The sequence below is a fragment of the Melospiza georgiana genome, chromosome 3 (genome assembly GCF_028018845.1).
Source record: "Melospiza georgiana isolate bMelGeo1 chromosome 3, bMelGeo1.pri, whole genome shotgun sequence".
NCBI classification, from domain to species: Eukaryota; Metazoa; Chordata; class Aves; order Passeriformes; family Passerellidae; genus Melospiza; species Melospiza georgiana.
In genome coordinates this window covers 21,914,567-21,929,750 of record NC_080432.1, presented here as the reverse complement: position 1 = coordinate 21,929,750, position 15,184 = coordinate 21,914,567, and the positions used below count along the sequence as shown (strand labels likewise).

Genomic DNA, 15,184 nt, shown 5'->3' with positions numbered 1-15,184 from the left:
TTCAGGCTCCTGTTTTGACTGCATGAATGTAGTCAGGGAGCAGTGCAGAGAAGGCATTGTGTTGCTGGCTGTTCTTTCCATAAGTGCTTACAAGAAGAAATTCTCTGAGTGGAAAATTACTCTTTTGAATGGATACTAGCACTGTTTGCCAAGTACTTAAAGGAAACAATTACTCCCATGGCATTCACAGAGTATGGTAAATTATGAAAGCATTTTTGTCACATATTCTCCTATAAATGTTGCAGGGTTTTACTGTTTTCTAAGTTTCTCTAATGTTTGTTGGTCTGGACCAAACCTAGCTATCTGTCTCCTCAGCTCTGAGATGAATTTGATTTTGCTAGCTTTATTTCTAAGTTAGCACAAGTTTCATGTAGAGTTAAGAACAGGCTCGGACAGGGTCAGCTTTTAGTAACATTTATACTGAGTATGTTTGGTAGCTCTTTAGTTAAAATAAACTCATGTTTTTAAACCAGTAATTAAGTAGAAGTCAAAGTAAAAGAGATTTTGAAGGCCATTTAGCAATAGAAGTCTTCAAGTTCAACTTAACTGGATATTTTGTCCACAGTTTGAATCAAAACAAATTATTTACAGCTACTACATGGCTCCAGAGATGGTTAGAGCAACACTTGCTCCCACTTTAAGAGACACAGCTTTTCTGTTACTACCATGCTGGACTAAAGCTGAACAAATATATAATATTTCTATATTTTTAAAATTTTCAAAACCACCAAAACCCAGCAGTGCAGTTAAAATGAGCTTCTTAAGATTTCTTTTTGTTCTGTCCCCATTTTTTTCAGCTACTACAAGCAGATGGGCATTGGCACTGGTGTCTGTAGATTAGGACAGTTAGACTTTCAGTGGTATTACAGAGCAAAGTAGAACAGCTGGGCTGCCATTTGATGAGTCAAAAAAATGTGTGAAAAATTATTACAGAACCAGGGCTCAAACTCTACATATGCTGAACCATCCACATTTATGGAGCTTCTCCAGCTTGTAACCCAAGTAATCTAATCTTCTTTCAGAAAGAAGTGTCCATAACTGTCATATTTGCAAAATTATCTCTATGAATCTAAGCCCTTGTATGTCACTGGATGTACTTCAATTGACTTCAATAGTCTGAGTTATAGTGATTATGAACATTTACTGTAAATAGTTTTAGACAAAAAAACAAATTAATCAAGGTTATACTTATGTAACGTTCTCTACTCTATTCACATGGAAAAGTATCAGAGTTTTTACCTTCAAGAAATATAAAATTTTAGAAAATGAAAATTGATACACAAACCATCTATAGTTGCATTCTACATTCAACAAATAATTGATTTCTCTATTTTTCTATAAAGTTCACTGCAAGGATGCAAGTCTACTTCCAAGTTTTAAAAGTTTCTTTATCAGTGTGCTGCATTGTCTCTCTCCACAATATTCTAGGGGTGTGCAATTTCTGGGACTCCAGGAGTGAGTAACACCCCAGTGTGGGGTAAATACCATACATGCACTCAGAAGAGTTAATTACTGTTACAAGGGATTGCAATCAAAATATGCAATTTGTAAGTAGGCAAAGGGTGGGAAAAGAAAAAAAAGCAAAACAGAGAGGAGAAGGGAATGGCCAAGGGTGCAGAGAACAGGTTCTCATGACCCAGGAATCAAGCAAAAAATGTCCATTAATGGTGTAGGAATGTGCTCTGGGTTTGTTTTTGTGCATTCACACAGACTCTGCAGTGATTAAAGCCGTGGCTAACCACAGGCAGACTGCAAATATAATGGCAGCATTGATTAGAAATGTGGAACACTAAATTGTGTGAGGAATAAGGCAAACACAGACTTTTTCATTTTAAATTTTAGGCTTCTGGTTAGTCACTGATTTAAACTATTGCCATCCCAGAAATCCAAAAAAACCCATATTTGTCAATCACCATATCAGAAGAATTCTATTTTAGTGGCATGATCCTTGTTATTTGAGTATACATGAACTTCCCATGCTTTGTTTCACTTGCACAAGATCCGCCTATGGCATAGCTCAAACGTTCAGAGAAAATGACTGTTGCTGTGTACATTGCTATTTCAGGTCATATGGCACTTGCTTCCACAGAAGAGGTTGCTAATTAAGCAATAACAATTAAGGCACTGGGCATTTCCTGCAGACTAATGACCAACTAGGAGGAGCTGTGCCAAGGGCCATTAACCCCAGCCAGTCACTCACTGTGATGGAACAGATTTCTTTGAAGAATATTAATGTTTGAAAACAACAAGGACGATTCTGGACATAATGTAAATGTAAACAGGAATTACTCAAATTAAATACATTGTGATGGTCTGTGCAGCAAACTCCAGGCCTCTTCTGTGTTCTGGGTAAGAGAGGAAAATGGATAGCAAGAAAATGGTACTTCAAAGAATATTAAATGTCATTAAGTGCTCAAGCTTCTCTAAATTGCTTTCTTCACACCTGCCTCCTTGTATGTTTGCTCTTCTGATGACAATTTGTAACTTTTGTTATCATCACAAACTTTGATAATTTAGCAAAAGCAGGTACCTACCAGTGCTGTTGGTACAAGGTCTGCGCTCAGGAAAATATAAAGACTTACAATACACTTCACTGATTTCTCTGCACTCTATGGTCCTGGGTGGGCAGAGCTGTGAAACTCTCTGAGACCTGACAGAATTTCTTTCCAGAGATACAGAAGAGGGTTCAGGCCTGGACTTTGTGACTCTTCACCTTTTTTATTTTTATAACATTTGCAGTGAAATATTTCTGATAGGGTCTTTCTGAAAACAGTGCTACACAACACCAGACTGCTTGTCAATTACTGTTTTCTCAAATTAGAGCAGTTTACCTTTTTAATATCCCTGCAAGAGATTCTTCGCTTCCCTCCACACAGCCAGTTCTTACTTGCAACAACCATTAACATCTCCTAATTTCAATTTTACCCACAAATAACATTCAGTAAAACAAAGGAGAGAGAAAACCTGAAGGCAAAGAGGAAACAAGCTAAGCAGATAGGTGCAAGTCATCAATTACTTTCTCCCTTCCACAAGTAACTTATTGATAAGGCTCTCATCCACAGCCACCTTTTTTCTCAACCCTGCTTCCCTCATCCGCTGGTGGTTTTCACCTCTTTAAACACATTGATTCAAAGTGGGTTAGCTATGAAGCAACCATTGCAATTTTCTGTCTCCAAGGTGAAATAAGCAGCTGTATTAAAACTATTTTTAACTAAACACATTTCTCTAAGGAAAAGGAATATGACTGCAGAATCCCTTCCTGAAACTTTTATGGCTGTTTAAGACTCTTTTTCTCTATTACATTTCTCCTAATAGCTCAAAAACTTGATTATCGCCTACGTTTTACTCTCAGTAAAGAATCATACATAAAAACTTGGAAAAAAAATAAAGATAATAATCAGCTACAATACATAAAGAAACATAGTATGCTTATGGAAAAAATGTCTGGAAATGCATTCATTATTTCTGATTTTCCACATTTTCTGTCATTTTGCATTAATAATGTGTCAGGAAATTTCTACATTTATTCTAAAGTTTCTGAATTTGCTCGTAGAAGTAAAACACATCCACACCAACATGAATCCCCATAACATAGGTATAGGCAAAACCCAAAATTTTGGTTTTCTATGGACACCTGCAGTATATTTGTACTGCCTAAATTATTATATAACAGATGTTTAGGCCCATCTGAACTGACTAAGAGCAATCAAAGCAATAAAGAATAAATGTTACATCATTTCAAGGAATTTCTTCAGGAAGAATCAGCACCCAGAACCCTCCTTTTCATTCTTTCTTATTTTCTCTTTGTAATGCCTCTCTTTAGTCTTTTTGGTCATTTAAAATGATGGCAAAAACATTTAAACTCAACATTTTGAAATTAAAGACAGATCATATTTTCTCTCTAATATCATATTTGTCTGCTGTCCTACAACTTGTCTTTATCACTGTTGTTCATCAAATGTATTTTTCAAGGTGATGAGAATAGAGAAAGCAACTGTAGAAATTCCAGAGTCCATGTTTAAGTACCATAAAGCAGCAGCTGAAGTTTCCACAGACATCAGGCTTTATCATGCTTGGTAGAATTAGTTAGAAAAGTGCCTTTCCAAACCTAAAGAATGTTGAAAATTTTAAATTTCTTTCAGGCCATGGGGAACAAGCAAAACTCAAAATAAAAATTTTGATCAAAACAAGCAAAATTCAAAATAATAATTTAAGAAAGGATACTATAGAATATTGGAAATATTACTTCAAGAATAGGGAAAACCCGTCTTAAGCTCCAAGAAACTTCTGCAAAACATGACAGAAAAGGGGAATTATGTTTGAGTTATTAATGAGTGCTAAATATTCAGATGCTTCTGTCTAGAGGATTAAATGAGAAAAAAATGAAATAAGTTTCTGATGAAGACCGTAGAGCTTCTGACCTCCCTTTTTTGGACATGAGCATTTATAAAAATTCACTGACAGCACATTAAGTATGCCATATGATATTCCAGTGGAATAAAATGAGGAACTATTTAAATATCTCTTGCTGATTCACCTGAATTTTTCAAGCTCTCCTCAGAAAGAGACAGTTGAGGTCCTTTGTTTAAACTCCTTTATCATTTTAACCATGTAACACAGGAAAAAAGCAGGAAAAGAAAGAAGGAAGGAAAAGAAAGAAGAGAAAAGATGAAGCCCTTCTTGAAGAGCAGTCTCCAAATAGATATTCACCACTGCAGAAACACAAAACTACGCTACACACCAATTCTTTGGGCCTGATCCTATAGTTTTGTGAGCCAGCAAAAATCCTGGAAAACTACAGCAGGAAAGAGACTGGGTTAAAGCAAAACAGATGCTCATCTCTTTTGCATTAATTTTGTTTTGCCAATTATAGTTATGTTGGTGAGAAGAAAACAGTCACTGAATTTCCTGTGTACAATTCCGCTGTTATTTATGGCTGATTATTCAACCCACCTCTGTCAGTTTTCTAAAATCTTTTCACAATTACACTGAAGACAAGAATCTAACTGGCTGAATGCTAATTATTTTGGGGGTTGGGAATAATTTTTTTCCTCAGGAAGTACAAGTTCACCTAGATGAAAATTTCTAAGAAAACCAAAGTAGTTTTAAAATATTGTCTTCATCTGAACTTGGTTTTCTTTTAGTTTATATTGCTTTGCATGATATTTTAATTTTTGAGAATATTATTTTTAAAGTTATTGATAGAAATCAATTTGCTATTATCAAAATCAAATATTTCAATGTTTCTACCTCTGAGTTGTATTTTCCTCAGGACAAAAACCTTTTCCAGAGAGAGATACTAAATACCACAGGGAAACTTAAATCAACTTACAATTGATACTGAGCTATCAATTAATCCAATATCAAACATCCAAATACCCAGGCCATAGATATTAAGGAAACTACATCAATTTCTTAAAGCTTAGTTATATTTGGCTGCCCTGAGGTTCACAGTTGTATTAAAGTCTCTTTTCCTACTTTCAGCTCCATATTCTCTAAATCAAGAGGTAGTTTCTGGCTGGTATTTTAGGTTCCTTTACAACATAAGTTATATAAGAAGCCTGACAGACTTTGCTCATCTTTACATTTTCAATTTTGGGGATTACTTTGTTTAGCCACTTATGCTGCAGTGATCTGTGGCAGCTCTGTGGATTTTCAGAGTTGGCCACAGAGCACTGATGGTGCTGGTCTTAGCATTTTTCAAAGGAATGAAAAAAGAAAAACAAGAATTGACTGTTTTGAGCAGCATTTCCAGATCCTTATTTAGAGAGAATGATGGTGACTTGGCACATAACTATTTCAGCTTAACACTGGTTAGATGGAAGAGGTTACTAATTATACAATAGCAATTAAGACATGGGGCTTTTCCTGGAGATTAATCACCAGTTAGCAGGAATTGTGTGCAAGGCTTTTAACCCCAGCCAGTCACTGCATTGCAGCAGAATCAGATGGCATTCTCTGAAGGATTTTGCTTTTCAGAATGGCAAACATGGGCTTTTTTGCTCACCTGCAGGGTACATCTAGTAGCAGATAATGAGGCCACAAAGTAATTAATTAAAGGCAGATGCACACAGAAAAAAACCCAAAAACCAACACAAACTGTAACACCTTCCCCCCCTGCCAAATACAGCTAAGTATAGATAAACAGTTGAATACTTTATCATGCATTTTAACATTTCATTCCTTTTAGAGATAGGATCAGATCTTTCACTGATTTAAATCAGGCAACGCTGACACCTAAATTAGCGTTTTAAATCAGAACTAGCTTGAGTATTTGCAGGGAGTCCCCCACACGAAACCATTCATTCATTATGTGCTGGCTCAGTTCTTGAATGCACTATGATGTGAGAAACTCTTTCCTTTCTGGATGAAGTTGAAGCAGGAACCTCTCATTGGTTCATATCCCACTGGAAAGCAGGAAGCTGAACCGACTTCAGCAACATTAGAAACCCTCCTCAGTTAAAGCTCCTCAAAAAGAGTGATGGAAACCACCCTACCACCACTGCTTGGACTTCCAAACTGTCCCACAACAAACATCTGAGCTCTTCCTGATCTTCAGGGTGCCTCACCTTCCTCCCCCTTGCAATCTACGGCCTGGATCCACTCATGTTCCTTCATTCTTACTCCTATTAATCTCTTTTATCTTAATTTTCTTTTTTCTTTATATTCAAAATAGGTATCACTCTTCCCAGCAACATTTCAATGGCATCTTTACTTATCAAAATAAATAACCTGCATTCCTCCAGCTGTGGAGGGAAGAGTTTTGGGTTTTGGCAGCAGACAGATGACACTGAGGCAGTACCAAGGGATGTCCAGGGGATTTGCTGCTGTTAGACATGAGAGGAAAATGGAGTGGTGCTTCAAGATTAAAAAAAAATAAAAAAATGGGGGGGGGAAGTTTCTGAAGGTCTGAGACATTAACTGCTAGACCAGTCTAGACTTCTTTATTTGCATTTTGATGTCACTTTTGGAAGTGGGGACCTGAGTGAGCTGCCAGCCAGGGTGAACTCCTGGTTCCTTCATCCCAGAGTGTGCCTGTGGGAGCAGGACAGGAGCTGTGCAAGGCTGCTGCCATCATCAGAGCTTCTGTCAGACATCCCTGAACACAGAGGTACAGTTCTGTCCCCTAACCAGCACCCTGATCACACTATCCTTTTTCATGCTGGTACAATAACACGACACAGCTCTCTAGGTAAACAAGTGAGTCAGAAAAGGAAAATGATACCATCTTCAAATGTCACATTGATCATGGGAGCTGCTGGAAGTCCACTCTGCACGGCAGCTCCCTGACAGCCAAGTCCCTTGGCTGTAATGAGCAGTTTGCTCAGAGCAAGACAGAATGTTAAAGCAGCATCCACACCTGTGCACACACAGCCACTCCACACACCACAGGCATCCCAGGCAGCTGCTGCAAGCTTCTTTCCTGCCCAAAACTGGGACAGAAATTTGTATTTCTCAGGTTTCCATTTTCACACAATGAGAAGGTCCTGCCTGCTGAGAGGCAATTGCAGGGAGCCCTGACTTACCCACAGCTGTCCTGGCTGCTCTTTCTACCTCTGTTCCTGTGTTTTACCTATCCCAAGGGCCAGGCTTCCCATGGCACATGAGGGATGTTCCTGTGGGTCCCACAGGTCTCCCCTTTAGCAGCACTCCTGCCATGGCCCATGTTGTCCCCCTGCTCGCCACCCTGGCACTGCTGTGACCTGAGGCGATGAAGGGAAGGCAAGGAATTCAACCAACACCGTGTCCCAGCTCTGGCACTCCATCTGGCAGCACCAGAAGGGAAAGGTGGGTGTTGGAACTCAGCACATCCCTCAGCACTCCCTCCAGAGTTGCCAAGGACCCCACCAGGGGGCTCAGAGACCCTGGCACACAGCCCAGAACACCTGGGGATTTGATTTTGACCTGTGGAGCAAATTACCAGCTTTATAAGAGGACCTGAAAGTCACAGAAATTTAAATAATATAATAATAAAATTATCACAGGGTGAAAAACGTAGATTTTAGGATTTTTGGTATGGGGGTTATGGGGACAAGATAGAGAAACTTGGGTGTGTCTAACCTTTCTTCTTCTTGGTCTCCATTTTCTGCAGTGATGTTGGCACCTCAGGATTTAGAATGGAAAGCACTGTCTAACACAGGTGGTAGGTATTGGGTGTAAATATGTTATACGTAGTTTGTAGTATAAAAAGACAACACCACCTTGGGGGTGGTCAGAGGGCTGTTGGCTGCTTTGCTGAGCAGATCTCCGCTGGACAGAAAGAAAATGTTATAAATAAGAATTAATAAACAACAGGCCAAAACAAAGACATTCCGCACATCTAGGGGCAGCAATTAACAACCAAATACCCAAGAGGTGGGGAGAAGGGCCAGGAGCAGGAGGTGGAGAAGGGGAACAACAACAGCTGCTGTGGCCTGGACAGGGGGAGAGGGCTCAGAGCAGAGCGGGGCAAGTGCCCAGGAACAGCTGCTGGGGTCCGGGAAAGGGAATGCGGACCCAAGAGGACCTGGCTGGGATGGGGAGAAAGCCTGGAGCCAAACTCACAGAGGGGTGAAGGCAACAGCTGCTGAGGATGAGACAAGGCCAGGAAAGGAGTGGGAGGGAAAGCAGCAAAGGAGAAAACATCCCAGCTCCAAGCCAGGGCGGGGGCAGAGTCCTGGGAATAGAAGGCACATTCCGTTCTGCAGGAGGCAGAGGCTGAGACCCAAGGAGAGCCAAACCAGAGCCCTGGGAACACAGGCAAACAGCTGCAGGGGGGTGGGTGGGATGACAAAGCTGCAAACAGGCTTCAGTGGATGAAGAAGAGCACAGCTGTTGGGGGACAGACGGGGAGAGGAGCAGGAGGAGAATCAAAAGCTGCAATAAAGGGGAAATGAGCCAGAGTTCATCCCAGTGGAAGAGAAAAAGGACTGAGACACAAAGATTTTAGAACATTCCCATTTTAAGAGTATAAATTCAATTATTTTGTCTTCTTAAGTACTACCCAAACAGCCCGCACCAGGGAGCATCACCCGCTGACAGCCCCAAGGAGCTGCTGCGGGTCCTGGAGAACCCCGGGGAATGGAGAGGCTGCAGCCCCCAGCCCTGGCGATGATGGGGATGAAAAGGCTCCCCCACGCTCCTAGAAAGGCTCTGCAGTCTACAGCAGCTTCAGTCATCCATCACCTGGCTCAGAATTGCTCAAAATGCACCTGGAGATTACATCCAGGCAGGGTGCAGTTGCACTCCCAAAACACTGTTGTTGGCTGTGGTAAAGATGGTTTGAAAATGGGTTGTTTTGGTGTTTTTTAGTATTTTTTTTTATGGCAAAGAGCTTCAAAGGGCTTCCCCTTTGACAGCACTGCATCCAGGTTAATCCACGTTCAGGCTACAATGTGCTCTTGCCATTTGGTGCCTGGGAACTCCAGCTTGGGGCAGTGACCTCTGTGCCTGGCAATATTCAAGGAAGATGGACAATTGTACCTAGGTTGTTTCCTCCTCAGGCAACAGTCTCCTTTAGTCACAGCAGGATAGTTGCCTTTGACCTAATGACATAGCTAATGATGCCAGATATTGATTAGTTCATCTCCCTCCAAGGGCATCTTTGTTCACAAGAGAGTTTCCTACTGAAACCTTCACCAAGCTGGTTACAGCCTCTTAGTGTGGGAACTCAGCACATCACTTGGGATGTTCAGAGTTACCGAGAGAACCCTTAAAGAGCTCAGAAGTCCTAGAATGTTGCCAAAAGCTTGACTTTGACCCTTCTAGAGATGTGCCACCTGTGTGTGAAGACACAAGAATCACTCAAGTTGGAATGGTGCAAAGATGACATATTTACAAAGTGAAATGTAGATTTTAAAGTTTTAGTACAGAAGAGTAATAGAAACAAAAGAGAAGAATCAAAGCCTGCCTCGTAGTTCTTCTTTCTTCTTGTCATCCATCTTCTGTGGTGATGTTAGCACTTGTAGATTAGTTCATAGTGAAGGTGCACTTACTAACAAGAGTAAGAGGTATTCAAGATAAAAAGTAAATATGCTGTACATAGTTTTCACTATAAAAAGACACGACCGCCCCGTGAGTACGCAGAGTGCCTTTGGCTGCCTTGCTGGTCAGATCCCAGCTAGGCAGAAAGAAAAACTCTGTAGATAAGAAATAACAAACCAGTCCAAAGACCGACTAACTGAAGAGTCCAGCCTCATCCTTTGAGGTGCAAGCTGCCCCAGAACCATCCTACGTGTGTCCAGACAAAGACAAATAGCCAACCAGACATCGTAGCTTTGTGAGGCTGCTTAAGCAAACTTAAGAACTGGTTCTGGTGTAACTTTGATCAGCCATAAAGATGCTGTAGATGATATGTTTATCTTCGCAGACATATCAGAGGAGTAGCCAGTACACCCTATTTTCAGTGGTGCTCAGCACAGTCCCTTTGATTATGATAAAGGAGATGGAGAAAGATGCGACAAACAGATGCAGAAGCTGCATGTACAGCATCATGTCTACCATAGCAAGAACTTGATCATAATGGAAATATTGCTCTCAGTAAGAAATCTCTTTGTAATCCAGCTAAGGAACTGACCTGAAAGCTCTGAAAGAGCAGCCTGGGCTTTGCAGAGGGGGAAGAGCAGCCACCAGCCCGTGTTCCCTGTGAGTCTGTGCATGCTCCAGCTCCAGCTTGTGAATGAGGGCTGGGGCTGATGGCAGGCAGCGTGATCGTAGTGACATAAAAAACTGTGAAAGGGGAGAGAGCTTCCACATTTAGACTCGTACGTGGTAGGTACTGCCATGGATACCAGTGTTGCTAAGTGTGCTGCTGCTTCCTAGGGAAGGCTGTGCTCGTGGAAGCACAGGCTTGTGGGACTGCTTTAATTTAAGGATAGTATTAATGCATCTTGTGGGGAGACATACAGCACTGAGCCAGGCCCATCCTAGATACTGCAGAGATGCAAAAAGCTCAACTATAACTACTTCAGGTCAATTTTTGTTTTAATTACTACAGGGAAATTGCTACTGTAGACCAGGCTGTAAGTAATAAGTGTAGCTGAAACTGAACTTAATGGAGCAGGTCCTATTTATCAAGGAGAGAACCCTGTATTTGTCATGTTATTTATTACTTTCCCCTATTTTATATGATTTTTCTTTAGTACTCTTCTATTACATTCTTTTTGTAGTTTCTTTAGCACACAAGTCCATACCTTTTCTTTCATCATCTTACAATTCTCTTTTCACACTCTTGCTCTCTGAGCATATGGAACTCATTTTTTTCCCCTCTTTCCTGTTATTACTTTTTTGAATATTTCTGCTGTGTTCTTAAACTCATTCTGTTCTTCTCCCACTTTTGTTCTCAGCCACATTTGCATCCTTATGCCTCTCTTTCCACATACAGTATGAAACTACAATGAAATAAGATAAACAGAAATATGCTTGTGCTCAAAATGAAGGCTATGAAATTTTTATGTGAGTAGCAGAGCTATTCTCTTATTCTCTTCTCTTTCTTTGGGTGCCATTTAACATCTCTGAAAAAAATAACTTTATTAAGTGAACAATTTTTTTTTTTTGCCTTACAGATGTCTGCCATTGAATTTATTTTCTAATAAAATAGTTCTCCATGAGAATGACATCTCTAATCTCACCATAAATAATTCATTATTTTGTTCAGTTTTGAAAGGATATAATCAGTAATAAAAAGGAGGCATTGAAATTAGCAGCCGCTTCACAAAGAAATGCCATTTTGTCTGCCTGCCTCTCTGTTAAGGCACTGTAGCCACTTGCCCCTCTCCTCCTAACACTCCTGGGCTGTCAAAGTATAAAGGTGTGAGAATATGCCTTGGCACTTCTTCCTTTATTGGTTATACAACTTCTGCTGGCATCTAGAAAAATTAATATTGAGGACAGAGTGCTTGAATCTTTTCTCATCCTTGCATTTGTTAATTCACTTAGCACCATTTAGGAGGTCTAGAAAGAGAACTAAAGATAACCACTACCATTAGAATATGGAGATTTCACATGCTTATTGGCATGTTGTTGATGATTTTTGATCAAGAGACAAATATCAACTCTTTCAGTAGAGCCCTAAAACATTGTTATTTTCTTAAGTGGCATCTTCATTGAGGGCACACTGATATTGAGGCCGTGCATTAATATTTCTGTAGCATAATAACAGCAGTGATCATTCACTACCACTCTTCATTTTGTTACTTTGGTATCTTTCAGTTATTTGTCTAAACAAGATTTAGCTCAATAAATGTTCTGCTATGACAGAAAGAATTCTGTGTTAATTTAAAAGAAAAATAACTGAGTATATTACCTGTCCTTTTTTAGGAGACTGCTGTCTCAAGCTCTTCAATTGGAAAACATTATGGAACACAAATTGCTAGAGCCTAAGCCAATGTGGCTATAAAAAAAAATCTATTAAATGCGATAAATATACCAAATTCTTTCTAACATAACAAGATTAACCACTAACTAATTCAGATACTGTAGACATCTGAGTATCCCTTTAACTACACTAGATTATAAAAAACCTCAAAACACAAACCTGCCTATGTAATACTTTTAAGAGCAGGGAATGACCAATTCTCCTTTGCAGGTGAGTAAGCAGCAGTCCCAAAGTGGTCAGAAAAACTAATGGATGCAATGATATGCTAATGGCTGTGTCATCTTTGGGTAATATAAGTTACAGCTCCACACTTATGTTAAATGGTCAATAAGGTTCTTATTTCTCTAATACCTGCTGGCTCCCAGAGAGATTGTGAAGGACCAAGCCATTTGGGCACTATATCCCTCATTCAAGTCACTCAACTGAAACAAGGCAGACATTTCACATCATAATATCAATATAGATGTCCTGAAGAAGGGAAGGAAGTTCCTTTTCTGCCTTCTGAAAGATGAGAAGGTTACCTTTTTGCTTGCCAGAAGCTTTCATACATTTCAATTAAAAATTATGTAGCCAGGATTTGGCTAACAGATGTCATAAAAATTATTTTTAAAATTGGCATAAAGGTCTATTTAGGGTCAACTGATTTTGAAACTTGATTAATTTCATTTGAAAGTGTGACACACACATTCATATATGAGTTCTTCAAATCTTGCCTTTTAGTGCAAACCATAAATGGTAAAGGACAATCACAATCTGATAGCTAAAAGGACTTAGGCCATATCCCTTGTGGTGTTTTCCCATCAACACAAGTGATTCCTAAAACATCCTGACATTAATTTATAAAGACACTGCCTTAAACATACTTATTGCACAAAGCTAAGACATATATAAATTATTTTCAAAACAAACTTATACAGGAAGTTACCAACTCTTTGACACTTTCTGTTCTTTTCTCCTGGGTTTTGGTGGGGTTTTTTTGGGGGCTTTTTTTCCCTTTTCTTGCTTTATGACTACATGGAAAGAGGGAGTTAAAACATTACTGTAAATTAATCTGCAAGTACTCTGAGGAACGGAGACAAGGCTTTGCACACGCAAGCTGGTGCTGTCTGTTCGTTGAAAAATCATCTTTGGGAGACAGGTCACCTCAGGCACCTTGATACTTCTGGAAAATGACATCTTCACAAATACCAAAATGAAGTCCAAATGCCTTGAATATGACTTTGTCAGAAGAACATGTCCAATAATACACTAAGTTTTAAAGTATCTTGTCTCTAATATTTTATAACTGGAGCTAAGACTAACTTCACTTCAAGCAAAAAAATGCAGAGGCTTTTACAGCCTGCTTTCACCCAGAAGAAAAATAGATCCCTTTCATCTTTGCACATGTTCATGTTTTCATGTGTTGATAGGAGATGCACTTGCCCACTTAGGTAAAAATTCTTCTAAAGAGACTTTTATACATATATATATACACACATATATATTTCATTTACTCAAAAAATAAAAAAACAGGCACTGGAGATAAATGCCCTAGCCACTAAACTATTGATGCTGCAGGGATACAGCTCTCCATTTCTAAACTAGGATGAGGATTATCTCTGATGACATATATTTCTTGCAACAGACATGTTTCTGTGGGAGTATTTCATTAAAATTCTTAATATTCTAATGATGAATCACTTCATTAAAAAAAAATTCAGCTTAGCTATGTGCAAGCATATTTTAATCAGCAGGCATATTGTAATAAGTTTGTGCTTCAAAATTAAACTTAATTCTATTTGAAGTGGATTTTTTATTAGTATAGTACAGTAGTAGGGACCATCTAGAGATAGTGTAAAAGATGTGAATGGTAAATATGGTTTTCTATGTCTCCAGACCACATTGTCCTTTAGGCTGATTTCTGTTTCATTGTTCAGCTCCTGGACTTACATGTTACTTAATTTCCTTTGAATTTCCTTTCCTTAATAAATTGTAATATAGAATTGTTTGGCCTGTATTATATAGGATCTGGCATTGGATAAGCACAGACTAAACACATAGCTGGTGGCTACAGATCTTCATAGCAGTCAAACAGTAATTTAACTACTCTGAAGACAATTGTCACAGCAACACCATTTTTTAAAATTCAAGTGAGATCCCAGAAATTGCACACAGCTTCTGCCTATTTTCACCCCACATATTTTTACTGAATAGCTCTGCAGTAGCTAAGAAGAGCTACAAATTTGTTTTCATGCATAAGGGCTCATTAAATTGCTGGATTGCAAGAATGTATAAATTATTTATCCCTATAGAGAAACAGGTTTTTAGAATTCACAGCTCAGAATAGACTCCAATTCCCCTCTCATATAGAGAGCCACTGATGTAATTAAAGGTTAAAATAAAGGCGATCAAATGTTAAAAGGATAAACGTGTCTCCTCTCTCCTGAGCTGGGGGATGGCATGGTTCCTCTCTTCCTTAGCTCATACTGCAAGATCCTGATTATCTCCCTCCATAATTACCTCAGGTTAGAAACACAGTTTAGCTCATGTTTTCAGTGCTAGGGGACAGATCATTCTTTCTTTGGCAATGATAAAAGTGAAAACAAAAGAAAACCTTCTGCTTCCATGGGAATGTTAGGTGAAGGCAATGGAAGTTCTGCACCTCAGCTTCCCCAAGCTCCACCTCATGCAGGAATTGCTTACAGGCTGAGCAAGGCTACCTGGCCTCCACATTGTGAGCATAAAATCTTTACTGAGGGAAAGGTTAATATATCCCCTCATGAATTCTAATGACAGACAGTGTTTCCAAACCTCCAGTGAGACCATTATAATCTTTATAGACTGCAATCG

General features: G+C 39.4%; 1 protein-coding gene across 29 annotated transcripts in view; it reads right to left on the bottom strand.

Annotated features, from left to right (window-relative positions):
* NRXN1 (neurexin 1) overlaps nucleotides 1–15,184 on the bottom strand; it is a 681,183-nt gene that overhangs the window by 636,539 nt on the left and 29,460 nt on the right. The window lies entirely within an intron of this gene.